Source organism: Chiroxiphia lanceolata, chromosome 15, assembly GCF_009829145.1.
Source record: "Chiroxiphia lanceolata isolate bChiLan1 chromosome 15, bChiLan1.pri, whole genome shotgun sequence".
Lineage (NCBI taxonomy): Eukaryota > Metazoa > Chordata > Aves > Passeriformes > Pipridae > Chiroxiphia > Chiroxiphia lanceolata.
Genome location: NC_045651.1, coordinates 3,018,242 through 3,031,740, shown reverse-complemented (window position 1 = coordinate 3,031,740; position 13,499 = coordinate 3,018,242). Strand labels below are relative to the sequence as shown.

Here is a 13,499-nt window from a genome sequence, read left to right as displayed (position 1 = left end):
ACATGATGTGCAGTCCTCAGTTTTGCCCCTCCTCACAGAACACTTTATTCCCAGGATATTCCCTGCATACTTTCTGCTTTTTTGGCCTTTCCACTTCTCCTTCCTCCATTTTCACCCCTTTCCTGTTACCTGTCTAGTTTGCCAAGCAGGCACCTCTCTCTTCCCTATTTTTCTTCATAACTTTTTTATTCCTTTCATCCAATGACTCTGGTCTCTCTCTACTCATCTGTCCACTGTGTCTCCCCTGTGTTGTTATTCCAGGAATGCTGGAATGTAGATCACCAGCTTGGCCCCACATCACCTTTTCAATATTTCATACTGAACTAAGAATTTTCAGGGATAAGTGCTTCTCATTTCTGACAGCCTGATGGAAGCTCAGGAGGACTGAGAATTTCAAATGCTGCTCGGGCTGAAAAACAGCATTTTGAAATCAAAACGATTTTTCAAAAGAACATGTCAAATACCCCACATATTTTTATGACAGATGCAGCTTGACATACTGATCATTATTTTTAAAAGCTGATGACTGTTCTGACCAGAACTTGTCTGCTTCACCACATCCAGACTACAGTTGAACCAGCAGTTTGGGCTTCCAATTTTTGGAGTCATGACTAGGTAAATTAATTGCTTAGTTTAGATTTCTGTTCAGCTGAGTGAGCAAAGAAAGGAGGGGGTGATAGATCATATTATACAGCAACTGCAGTAATGAATTGCCTAGAGTTAAATTTACTTTCTCTTAATTTGTTTTTTTTTTGTCTTTGCTGCAAGCACCCCATGACTGACCTGAAATAGTGTTTGTGATCTTTATCAAGGGGTCCATTATTTTTCAGCAGAGTGTACCAAGTAAATGAGATGACATGGATGAGAGATTTAATAGTGTGTGATATCTTAGTCCTTGAAGACTCAGTGTAAGGGAAAAAAAGGAAGGACTCAGCAGAACTTGGAAAAAGCTAGTGCTGGAAAGTTCTAAGTTGTGTGGTCTGTTTGTCTTGAAGAATTTGAGTAAGACTTTGTGTTCATTCTGACTATCAAAGAGAATGGTTTTGGAAGAGTTTGTCTTCATATATATTAGGGCAAATTCTTGATTTCACCTACTACAAATATTTGTGAGAAGAATTAACCTTTCTCATCAGGCCCAGGCAATGCAGAATGCATTTGTGTATCTCACAGTTCAGTCCAGCCCCTGTGTGTGTGCATCCTTCCTTTTGGATTTGGGTCACATTTGTCTGTGACTGGAGCCAGTTGTTGAATTCTCCCATCTGGAGATGACCATGTCCAACTTCTGAGCTCCACATGGGGTGGTTATTCCAGTGCAGATTTCTTGAAGGTCCATGTAAGACTGATAACTCCAGCTGAATATTAATAACACAGGGGACCTGCAAAATTTCTGAAACCAGGAATAAGAGTAATGGGGGCAAAAGGCTAGAGGGTTTCCGTGACTGAATAATCTGAAAAAAGTCTTCTGAAACTATGGACAAAAGCTGCTGCAGCTCAAGACTTTGTCATTTTAAGGAGTGATAAAGAGATTTTACAAAAGCAGTTTATCTGGCTCTAATTTCTATATTTAGGCACTAGGAGAAATTTTAACTGCAATAACCCCTTGTCTGCTTGATTCATCCTGTCCCATAATAATCTCTTTGCTTCCTCAAAATGGAGGATAAATTTGCACCTAAAAAATAAAAATGTTTCTCTTAAATGAACAAAAGAAAAAAGAGAGAGGAAATACAACGTTTGCCAGATGATGTGATTAGTTCTTAGACATCTGGTAGGAAATTATTTTGTAAATAAATTGAAGTCCGATTTTCAATTCTAAGCAACTGTCCATAGCTCTGGGCATGTAGTTCTTTGAGAACAATCCCAGTGAGTTTGCCATGTCTGCCTACTGCTAATATTTTGTAGCTACACAGAAGACATGGATTTTGATTCACATCTTTATTATTTTCTCAGCAGTTCCAATAAATAAATAGAAAAATCACTCCCTTGCAGCTGTACTACCTTGGGTTGTGATCTTGTCAGAACTTATAAACTAAACAAGTGTTTATCTGGTCAGTACTTCAGGGAATTGATGGTAATCAAATTGTTTCCACTTGAGGTTACAGCTGCATTATTTCTCCCTGTTGTGCCTTGCTTTTGTGTGCATGGTTTGGGGGTTGTTTTTTTCCTCTTTCTCTGCTTCTGTGGGCTTAATTTTATTCTATTTAGATTTTTTTTTTTAAGGAAGAAAACATACCCAAGCAAATGTTAAAGCAACCTATGATATTTATGATCCCAGAGGAATTTCAACCCTGTTATGTCTTGCAATACGCAATTCACTATGTGATAGAAAATACATGGGTAAAATAAGAATGTTTCTAAGAAATTTTGATCTGGAATGTATTTATATTGCAAGCAGTGGAAGGAGAGAAGAGGCTGAGGGAGTCCAGACCACTCTGTGATATTGAACCTTCCCTTAATGGATGTCTGCCTGTGTGCAGCACTTTGCTGTACACAAGGGTCATAAATGTATTTTTCATGTGTTTATTTTTGTAACCAGGCATTGCTTCGGTGTCTGCTGTTAATGCTGTAGTGTGGCAGTGCCTCTCAGGTCAGATGGTGCTACACAAATCCCATACAAATAGCAAAAGACAAACCTGACCTTGAGGAACTGGCCACTGACCTGAGCAGGGCATACAAAGTCTGGGAACACAAGGGAAAGGACATGATCATTTTCCTGGTTTAAAACGAGGAAAAACAAAGTAAGAAAAATTAAAATTATTCTTCTCACTCTATGGGGATGTTTATCAGCATCCACCTGGCCCAAAATGCTCTCACTGCAGCAGGAGTGAGCAAAGAATAACAGCGTTGTGAGTCTGGGTCAGGGCTCTCCTTCCCTGCTCCTCTCCAGCCTGCTGAGCCACAGAGAGCCCATTAGGTCAGGGCACCCTGAGCACTGTGCAATTGTTGTTTCAGCCCTCATGTTTCACTGCAGTGCTTGTAGGCCCTTTGCTGTGAAATCTGACCTTTAGCAGCTCCCAAGTCCTGCTTTTAAAGAGGCTGGCACAGGCTGCTTCACCTTCCTCTGGGCCACTGGAGAGAAATTTTTCGCAAGGGCTGGAGTGACAGGACGAGGAGGGGTGGCTTCAAAGTGACAGAGAGGGGGTTTAGATGAGATATTAGAAAGAAATTTTTCTCAGTGAGGGTGGGGAGGCCCTGGCACAGGTTGCCCAGAGAAGCTGTGGCTGCCCCATCCCTGGAAGTGTCCAAGGCCAGGCTGGACGGGGCTTGGAGCAACCTGGGCTGGTGGAAGGTGTCCCTGCCCATGGCAGGACATGGAATTAGATGATCTTTAAGGTCCCTTCCAATCCAAGCCATTCTATGATTTCTTTCTTTTGCACCTCTCTGATCTCTTTGCTATATCCTTGTCTTGTTGGGACTGCCAGAAGAGAAGAGGGCTGCACAAAGCAGAGAAGGCAATACCATGCGTGTTTTTCCAGCACACATTCTGACTATTTATGTAACGTTGATCCAGAGATACTGAATTTACTTCAAAAGCTAAACCCTGAATTCATTTGGTCATTACTCGTGTGCACTCAGAGGGTGTAATGAGAGATGTAAAACAGCAGTAGCAGCACGCAAAGGCAGCCCCTTCATTATGGGGATTTAATTCTCAGAAAATCAGGGCTCTGGCTGTGGAGGGAATGAATCTCAATGCAGCTTCTCTGCTCTTGTCTTATATAATTACAGTCAGCCATCCCTAAAAGCATCCCCTCTTAGCATGCACATGCAGCTAGCAAAATAAATGGGTTGATTAGGAGGAAAAAAAAAACACAAAACATACCACAAACCCGTTGTGGTCTTGTGGAAATTGTTCCTATGTGTTTATACTGAGAAAAGGACTGTGCTGCTTCTATTTGCACAGGTAGACAGGGCAGGTTTGGAGAACACAAGGGAGGCTTGGTACAGCCTGTGTGGAGCCCAGTCAGCATGCAGGGCTGGGATCAGGTACAAAGAGGTGTCGAGAGCAAAACAGTTAAAAGCAGCAGTTCATCCCACAACAAAGATATCAAGGAGACTGGAGGTAGAACAGAATTAATTCACTGGTAGTGGTTTGAATATGATGAAATTAAACTGCTTATATTTTGATGGAGTTTGCTACTAGGAACAGAACAAGTGCTTCAACAGAACAAGGGCATCTAGTGGGTAGGACAAAGGGGAATGGCTTCAAACTCAAAGAGAATAGGTTTAGATTGGATGTTAGGAAAACAATTCTTCCCTGAGAGTGGTGAGGCCCTGGCACAGGTTGCCCAGAGAAGCTGTGGCTGCCCCATCCCTGGAAGTGTTCAAGGCCAGGTTGGATGGGGCTTGGAGCAACCTGGGCTAGTGGAAGGTGTCCCTGCCCATGGCAGGGAGTTGGAATTAGGTGGGCTTTAAGGTCCCTTCCAACCCAAGCCCTTCTGTGATTTGCTGTTAGTGTCCCACTTCTGTCTTGTGCCTGTTTCCCATTGCTTGTTTTTGGACTGTTCTGAAAAGGAGTTGTTGAAGAAGCAAGATTTGTTGGCTGGCAAGCAAACCCTGTGTCAGTGGACTCACAGGCTCCCTCGTGGTGTGTGCTGTCCTGTTGCACAGAGTGAGGTGGGAATTGAGGGGCTGCAAAGGGAGTTCAAACTCCATTTGTAGGTCAGACCTCAGGTGTATAATACTAAAGCACACACAAGAAAGGCCACTGCCCCGGCTGGGAGTGGCACTAATTAGATACCTAATTATGCAGCTAATCTCCTTAGGCTCACTTAGACAATTTAGGACAAGAGAGGTCCTCTGCCCTTCCCTCTCTGCATTTGTCCCTGTGGTTACTAGAGCTGGCCAAGGGATTTTGCCTTGGGTTATACCTACTTATCCTGTAACCCCACCTCCTTGGCCTACTGCCTGGTCCTGCTTTTTCCAGCTAGGTTATTCAAACCTTGAAAAAGAAACAGCTGGTGATTTCCAAGAGGCAAGCTCTGATCTTCAAGTAATTTCAGTGGTTTTTTTCGCATTCAGATTTTTGATACCTTGGGAGGCACTTGAAAATCCAGAAACCAGCCTGTGCTCAAAAACAATCAGGAAAGTCTTGAGCTTTCTTTGGTTCCCTCGATTAAATTTTCTGATATTTTTGTTTCACATAATCATTAGAAAGAATGTTGTAAGACAGAATAAAATGAGAGGAGTTTTGAACAAAGACAGTGAGTGAAAAAAGGCAAAATATATATTAAAAATACTATCATAATACTGAAAAATGCAGAATGAACAATTCCTCCCCCAGCTTTCCTTCAGACTCTGCCTGCAGACCGTACAGCTTTGCTTTTAGGAACCAAAATCCAAACTGGAATTTTCATTACCAAGGAACATTAGACACTAAACACATCTCAAGATTTGTGGTTGCAAAGTACATTTCTCCTCCTCCCTGCTCTCTGCTTTTCACTGTCTTGTGCTGTATTTGTTTTCCACGATCCAGCGTGCTCCCAGGAGCAAGAGACTGTCGTTTTAGCCATAAATCAACTTGCAGGCCTGTAGTGGTGTTTAAGTGGTCATAATTAATAACTGCAGCAACTGAATACTTTGTCCTCACAGTACCATTTCAAACTGCTCCTGTTGTCATCTCAGACAATATAAGCAGACAGACTGTAATGGTAATCAGTGTCCTTCCCAAATGCCCAGAGTCAAATGTGTTCAGTCACATGTAGAGGATAAGCTCACTCAAAAAAGTAACCTGGATCTGCAGCATGCACAGACTATCAGCAAGAGGAGTGTGCCAGCACCACCCTACTCCTTTGGTTTCCAGGGGATTTGTTCTCTCTGGTTATCATATATAAAGTCATCTCTTCATGGTGAAAATTACCTGTTCTTGGTAGATTATTATCTTGCTGCAAATTTATGCTAAGTAGGTAGCAGTCTCCCACATGTGTAGCTGGAAACAGAAGAATTAAAATAAATGAATAACATTAGTGTCAAATTATCTGCTTCATTTATTCCCAGACTTTGGCTGGGAGAAATAAAGCACCATGACCATCCTGTTTTGCTTTTAATTGAACTTATTTCCTGTGGGGGAAGAAAGGTGACAGGAGTTTCCCAAGGACCACACATGCTGTGGTCCACTCTGAATTCCTGCCTTTACCCCTTTGAAGAGTGCAGGTGCAGTTACACAGTAAAACTATTGCCAGCAGTGAAGTCTGGAGACAGAACAATGCACATTTCTGTTGTTCCACGCCGTAAATCAGCCCATCCATCCCAGTGCACAGGCTTTCAAACTGCAGCTGAACCTCTCCAGAAGACCTGTTAATGGCAAAGAGAACCACTTCCTTCGGGGCTGACAGGCCAAGTGGTTTGGTGATCTTAATCCAGTTCCCCGCTGGCAAGTTGCCACGTGGGAGAAAACACTGTCACAACTGAAGCTAATTGGCAGCCCTGGCAGGGAGGCCAGTGGGTCATGCAGACTAAATCCATGCAGGTCAACTTCTGATCTTCTCTGAGGCACGTTGGCTAGACAGGGAGATGAGGAGCCCAGAGCGTTTCTGCCGGCTTTGTCTGTGTTCTCGGTGGAAAATATATTCCCAGCCGTAAATACTGATGCTCTGAGTGTTTGTTTCCTGATGCAGCTTTATGAATCTTCAAATCCTATGTCAAATATAATTTTAAAAGCTTAGTCTTCGTCGAGGTTTAGAATTAAGCTTGTTATTCTTGTCTGGTTTTCCTGTTTTTACTCTTCCCAGATGGCAAGTGTTTTCAACAGACATTGTAGAAAGTGCATCTGGGTCCTTCTTGGCTACAATGTGAGATCAGCTCTGGCTGGAGATCTTGTTTAATGATAACTTCACTCTAATCTGCAGGTTCTCCTTTCCATTTGTTCGTTTCCCCTGATTAATTTGATTAGATACTAGTTTAAGAGCTCTTCACCATTTCTTCATGTGAAGTGGAAAATCATCAGAGAACGGAATGTAGGTAGAAGTAAAATGTAGGTGTTAATTAATCTTCCAGGCAGCCTTAGACTGTACTTCACTTGTACATTAAAGGGGGGAAAGAGGCAGTAAAGGATTCTGAAGCGTTTCTGATAAGAGCTGCAGCAACCCTGTGTTATCTGGTGCTCAGTGCAAAATCATGCAGAGTGGGCCTTCAGAGTTGCTAGGAAACCAAAATAAAAATCCCTGGTCTGTAACACACAGATATCATGAGCATGATGGTTTTTGCTGCTCTTCCTCTCTTTTATTTTCTTCCTTGGTGGTGGTGAACCACAATTGTGGAGGATGGAAAGAGGCTGCAGAAAGCAGTTTGAAGGAAGCATTGGGAAGGTGATCTCTGTCCTGATGCCAGTAGTCCTGCCTGTGTTGCAGGCTTGCTGCAAGTAATTTTAATTTTTTGAAAGAGTTAGTTTTCAACTTTAGGATGCGTTTGGACCTGCATGGAATACTTTCATTTTTTTACCCAGCTTATATTCCAAGAAACATGGAGGCAGCTGGCAGGGAAGATAGTGAGGCTTGAAGCAGGGAAGATCTTGCCTGCATTTCAGGGAGGCTGTGAGGATACATAGATGGGCTTTGTGTAGTTCAATATCAGCTTATACCCATCTAAGTCTACCCCTGAAAGTGTTCAAAGCCAGGCTGGATGGGTGTCATGGATTTTGGGGCTCTCAAACCATGACAATGGGGCTTGGAGCAATCTGGTCTAGTGGCAGCCCATGGCAGGGGGTTGGAACCAGATGAGCTTTATGATCCCTTCCAATCCAGGTCATTTATGAAATCTGGGATTTTTTGTTTTGCTTTTTCTTTTAGTTCTTGTCATATATTCCAGTCCTCTCTCAAATCAGCATTGTTTCTCCTCAGAGTTAGCTGGTTCAGGGAACAGATCTGCCCACAAAGGCTTGTGAAAACTCAATTTTCAACTCCATTAGCTGCTGCTGAGAACTAACACTGGCACAGAAAGGGTTAGGGATACCACAGAGTGAAGGCATAGAACTGCATGTCCAGAACAAAGGACTGTTGTGCTTGTAGAGAATCAAGCTTGTGAAAACAAGGTACAAAGAGGAAATAAGAACTGATCTTGTTGTGGAGTTGATTGGAACAGATAGTGAAAAGATAGATAAGGACTTTCATTATCCAAGTAAGTAAAACACAAACAATGAGAGAGATACTAAGTCCAAGAATAATAAAGCATTTGATAAGGGATTTGAGAAGTATAGTAGCCCCCTGACAAAATTATTTCTTCTAAAATATGTTGGCTTTGAAGTGTATTTATGAACTAAAATATTGAATAGAAATCTGCTTGAAGATCACAGAACTCCAGTATTGAGACGCTGATTTTAGGAATTAGAGAGGAGACACAAATAAGTTACAGCTGTGCTGTAACAACTTAGACAAATAAGAAACTAAAAATCAGGAAAAAAACCAGAGGATGAGTTCTTGGTTCAACTTTAGTCTCCTGTGGTGTCAGTGATAGCATCCCAGCTGGTCACACCGACCTGTGAGCTCAAGAAAAGTCTGATGGAGAAAAATTATGTGTTACATTTAGTTTGTCACTTCCTCAAGCAGATAGCTTAAAGCAATCAGCTGAATCATGTTCACCAAGTTCCTTTTTCGCTATTATTCGAGTAACCTGTGGAAATGTGGAAATGCTGACATCTGTGTTGTAGATGGAAGTGAAAATACACAGGCCCATGGCTTCTGAGTTCTTTGTTAAGACTGTAACCTTTGCCCTGTGCTGGGAAAGACAAACAGTGACACTGAGGATGGAAAGAGATTTAAGTTTGGATACAGTAGCCATCCAGCCTAAAACAAACTAAGTACAGGAATCCTCATGGTACCGTGGAAAGGTAGGATGAAGATGGCACCTATGGTATGATGTAGCAGATCCAGACATTCCCAGTAGATATCCTCATCAGAAAGTGCTGCCAGGCATTCAGCTGCCCTCTGGGCAGCCTGATCAGTGACCAGTTCCAGTTCAGATGGATTGTGCTGCTGGCTGCAATATAATCAGTGATGCTGATAAGAGAACGTGGCCAAGTGCTTGTGTTGGATTATCAAAGCTATTTAATGGCTGGTGGGCAGTTCCAGGCTGTTGAGATGAGATCCACTAAGCATGAGACACTGTTACTTGGAATTTATCACAGCAGAGTAAGCCTTGCATGTGGGTGTAGTGTTGTCTGACCATATTCACAAGAGAGGAGGGAGAACTCATCTTGTGTTCCTCCTCCCCTTCCCACACCCCCTGAGGATATGTTTCTAAGAGCAAGATGAAGTCAAACCAGAATCCACTGTTCTTGAAACTACTGAAATGCAGATGGCCATCAGCTGTAGTAATACCATGTAGAAAGAACAGTGTGAAGAAAAGAAATTGTTATATTTGCTAAAATTAGAAAAGCAAATCCACAGCCAAGTAATTATTTAAAATTTTGCAGGTAAGCTGAGAATCACTATTGACAACCCATTGATAAAAATATCAGCTGTTTCCACCATCTGAGGACAAGTGAGCTGCCCAAGGTAGTCTTTTGTGATTGTGGTGCAAGGACTGTGTTCTGTCAGGCAGAACGAGCTGACTGTCTCAGCTTTTGGAAGGCATTTCTGGGAGTAAGTGCTTAAGGGCATTAGGGCTTGAAAAAAAATTTTATTGATATATGCAGATAATAGAGGAACTCCAAGACATCTGAATGGCACTGAATTACCATTTACTGGATAAGAAAGTAAGCCTAGAGAAAAATCACAGAATCATACCCTAGAAATGTGTAGGAAGTATGTAGCCAACTATCTCCCTTTCACTGTAGATTCAGTTTTACAGTGTATTTAAGTGAGGTTAAAGCTGTCCCAAAACCAGGAAAATTTGGCCTGAAGAACACAGAAGGAGTCCTACAGTGAATAAACCTAACATCTGAAAACTTCACTAGTCCACAGGAGACTGAGGGCCTGAATGGACATGCCTAAGCCAAAGGACAAGAAAGCAGTAAGCAGTTTATAGGATCAGCAGCTGCTTTTTGAATTCTGTACTTTCTTACCCGTATCCTGGAAGCCCTTCAGATTGTTAACTTGCAGTAATGCAGCAAGATCAGGTTCTTGAAAGAGTAAAACCTCATAGTTCGGAGTTCCTGCCTGTGTCCACTCTCCTTCCTGCACTACTAACCATTTTAGCTACATGTTTTGTGATGGTTTTTCAGAATAGAGAAGATCCTTATGTATTGATCCTTCACTTCTGGTGAAATCTCCATCTGCATGGCCATAATTTTTTTCTGTAATCCACATACATCTAGTTCCCTCTCTCTTTCCACCATCCTGTTGAAGTACCAGTGCTGTTTTCATGCACTTGTATCCCACTGTCAGGTCATCAGCATTATTTTCATACGCTGAGCTGTTGCTTTTAACATCCTTACCATTGACTTGAAAGAGGGGACAGAATATCTGACTGTGGAGCAGCAAACATGATACTTATATTTTGTTCTCCTTGAACCACAGCTTTTGGTGCTTGTCCTTCCCAAGCCACAGTTGCCTTGTTGCTTTTGGAGGTTCCTTTCCAAGAGCAGGAGCTTTGGTTCCCCCTGCAGAGATGGCTAGTTGTGTTGATGGCCAGGAGTTTCAGCCTAGTTTTGTCATGCCCTTCCTCATGAAACTGTTGAACTGTTGTGGTTCATGCAGTGCACAGACTATTTCTGCCTCTCCTGTTCTAGGAGCAGCCCTAGACCAAGATCATTGAGACCTGGACCTCTGTGAGATCTCATTGTTTTCTGTTTGTGCTGAAAAAAATCAGATTATCCAGTTACTGTTGTGGGAGAGCCCCAGATTTTCTTTTGAATCCTGGAAATGAGTGAAAATCTTCCATGCATGTTTATGTTGTGCTTTCTGTGGAAAGTGAGGCTCTGTGCTGCTCAAGCAAGTGGCTGTTCTCTCCAGAACTAAAAGGATGAGGTTGTGGCAAGGAGACTCCTAATTGGAGACTCCTAATTGGAGACTCCTAATTATCTGTATCTTTTTAAATTTTATTTTTAGCTCACTTATGGAATGTAAATCACCCAGTCTAGTTGATGTCTTCCCTAAATGATTCACAGTGCCTGGAAGACCAAATAATTTTTTTCCCCAACATTTTGTCAGTCTTTGATTCTACTGCCTGGGATTTAGGTAGTATGCTGATGGATTCTAGGAAAAGTGGACAAGATTGTATTGGACTGGCTGTACATCTACTATTGAGGTGCAGCCTAGGAATTGGAGAAAATAGAAGTTAAATCTTTGCTCTACCATTTTGGCTTCACAGCAATAACCTTTCCTTTGAGCTGTGCAGTACATTATACTTGAGAAGATCCATGAAAACTAATTATTACCAATCCCATGCACAGAGGTCAGTAGTCAAAGGTCATCTGATTTTTAAAAAATTAAATTTCTTGTTTGTTTTTTTCTATATCATCAGTTTGATTATTTTTTCTTCCTTCCCCTCCCTTCCCATGGCTTTTCCTAAAGCCATAGGGATTATAGATTTGATTTTGTTTAATTCTTTGATTATGTAATGCTGGAGCAGCCTTTGAGCCTTCAAAAACTGCAGCAGCCACCCTGTAGCACGCACAAAATGAGAGAACTGGCCATTTTGCATTTCAGATTAATTGCTGGTAAAACGTGGAGCTTTGTTAATTCCATGGTATTAATTTTTGTGACTATTTTGTGACTTTTGGAAGCACAAATATTTACTTCATACCTTGGGTTAATAGTTGAGGTCAGCTCAGATACTGAGTGAAACTGGTGAACAGATATTCCTGGAGAGCAGAACTTGCTTTCTGGTCTTTATACAAAGTCCTGCTTTCACAGGGGAACTGAGGAGACAGGAGATGATTTTGCTTTTAATGGCCTTTTATTTTACTTTGAAAAGAAGCAGCTGTTGCAGGTTTTTTCCATACAGGAAACAGGATCTGAGACTGTGCAATTGGTAAATATGAAAAATATACAACATGGATTAAAATAAGGAGGATATTTGGATGTTGAGGTACATTTAGCATTTGTGAAAGGGGGGAAATTGTTGCACCTGGCAGTGAGGTCTCCTGTTCAGAGGTGCTGGGCAGAAATTCTACCTCCTCTGCAGACCTGCTGTGTTTCATTTTTGACCTGGAAGAATCCAGGCTAACAGCTACTGGCTTTTTCTTATTTAGGTGTTAATAAGTCTTTCATTTCCCTGCTGAGATTGGCAGTTAGGGAAAGAGATGTAATTGTTATTTGTGCTGTGGAATTTGTCCTCCCACCTCTCGACAGAGACTCATCACTTTGTAACACGTGGGCTGGGAGGAATAAAGTGCAGGAGATTCTGGAATCTGGAGGTGAAAGCTTCCAAGTGATGCTAATCACTAAAGGTTTTGAGATACAGGTGGCATCACACAGCTGGGTTTTCAGAATAATTCAGGTACACCTTTGTGCTGAGACAACAGTTTGAATGTACAAACAGAGTTTCCAGATGAGAATGTCACTGCCTAATTGGGAGAAACATATTCAGGTCAAGTGCCAGATACAGTTATGCAGGATAACAGTGTTGGTCTGCACAGCCTTTAGGGAAGCAGCATAATCCTGGAATACTGAAAAACAACCCAGAAATGGGTGCACAGCTTTGAAGGGAGCCATGGGAAGATATTCTTCTGTCTTGCAGAGCATGGTTATTGATTACTCAGTTCTGTGGTTCTCAGACATGAGCTCTTCATTGACTGGAATTAGATTTGTGGAGGTGGTTGCTTTCTCTGCAGCAACAGCATATGCATAACATGTTCTGTTTGTCACAGATGCCTGGGTAAGGGAAAGCACCTGTTATTAAATGCATGATGGTGTAGAGAACAGAGTGGATAAACAGACCATGAAATTGTGTTGGACCAGTCCTAATGCTGCCAAAACACTCAAAACTTAAGCCTCAAGTGACTTCCTTTTATTTACTTTCTAGTGCATTAGCAGCCAAAATTCACCTTTTTTCAATCCCCATGTGAAACCTGAGATTCTCACAAAACTACTGATACTTAAGTAAAGTGACCCGGCAGGATGAACGGGCCTGACATGATCCTGCATTGCAAAGACTGGAGACACAAAAATCCCACATGGGTAGAAAAAACTACAGGAGAAAATCCAGGTTCAGTTTATGCTCTTTCATTATTTAATTGTGATTAAAATACAGCAGCCACAAGGGAACAAGCTTGATTCCGTTCTCTCTGTGTTAGACTGTGGCAGTGCCACCTGCTCAGCATTTTTCTATCTTAATGCAGCTTTTTTTACTGAGCCCAAAGCAGAATTACCTGGAGGAGCAGCAGAAAACCTGCAGAGAGGGTTGTGACAGTTGAGGATTAGGAGGCAGGAAATGGGTGATTCACTGAAGACCAGCATGAAATCAAAGCTGTGGGGAGGATATTTGAGAGAAGTATGAGCTGATACCTAAGTTATTTATGGAGGGGGGAGAAGTGGGCTTTGCCTTAAGAAAGCTCTGCAGGTTTGGGTGCAGTTGCAGACATAGTTGGGCAAACAGGAGACTTTGGGTGGAAGGAAAACAGAAGA

General features: G+C 42.0%; 1 protein-coding gene across 5 annotated transcripts in view; it reads left to right on the top strand.

Annotated features, from left to right (window-relative positions):
- LOC116794237 (protocadherin alpha-C1-like) overlaps window positions 1–13,499 on the top strand; it is a 96,626-nt gene that overhangs the window by 65,684 nt on the left and 17,443 nt on the right. The window lies entirely within an intron of this gene.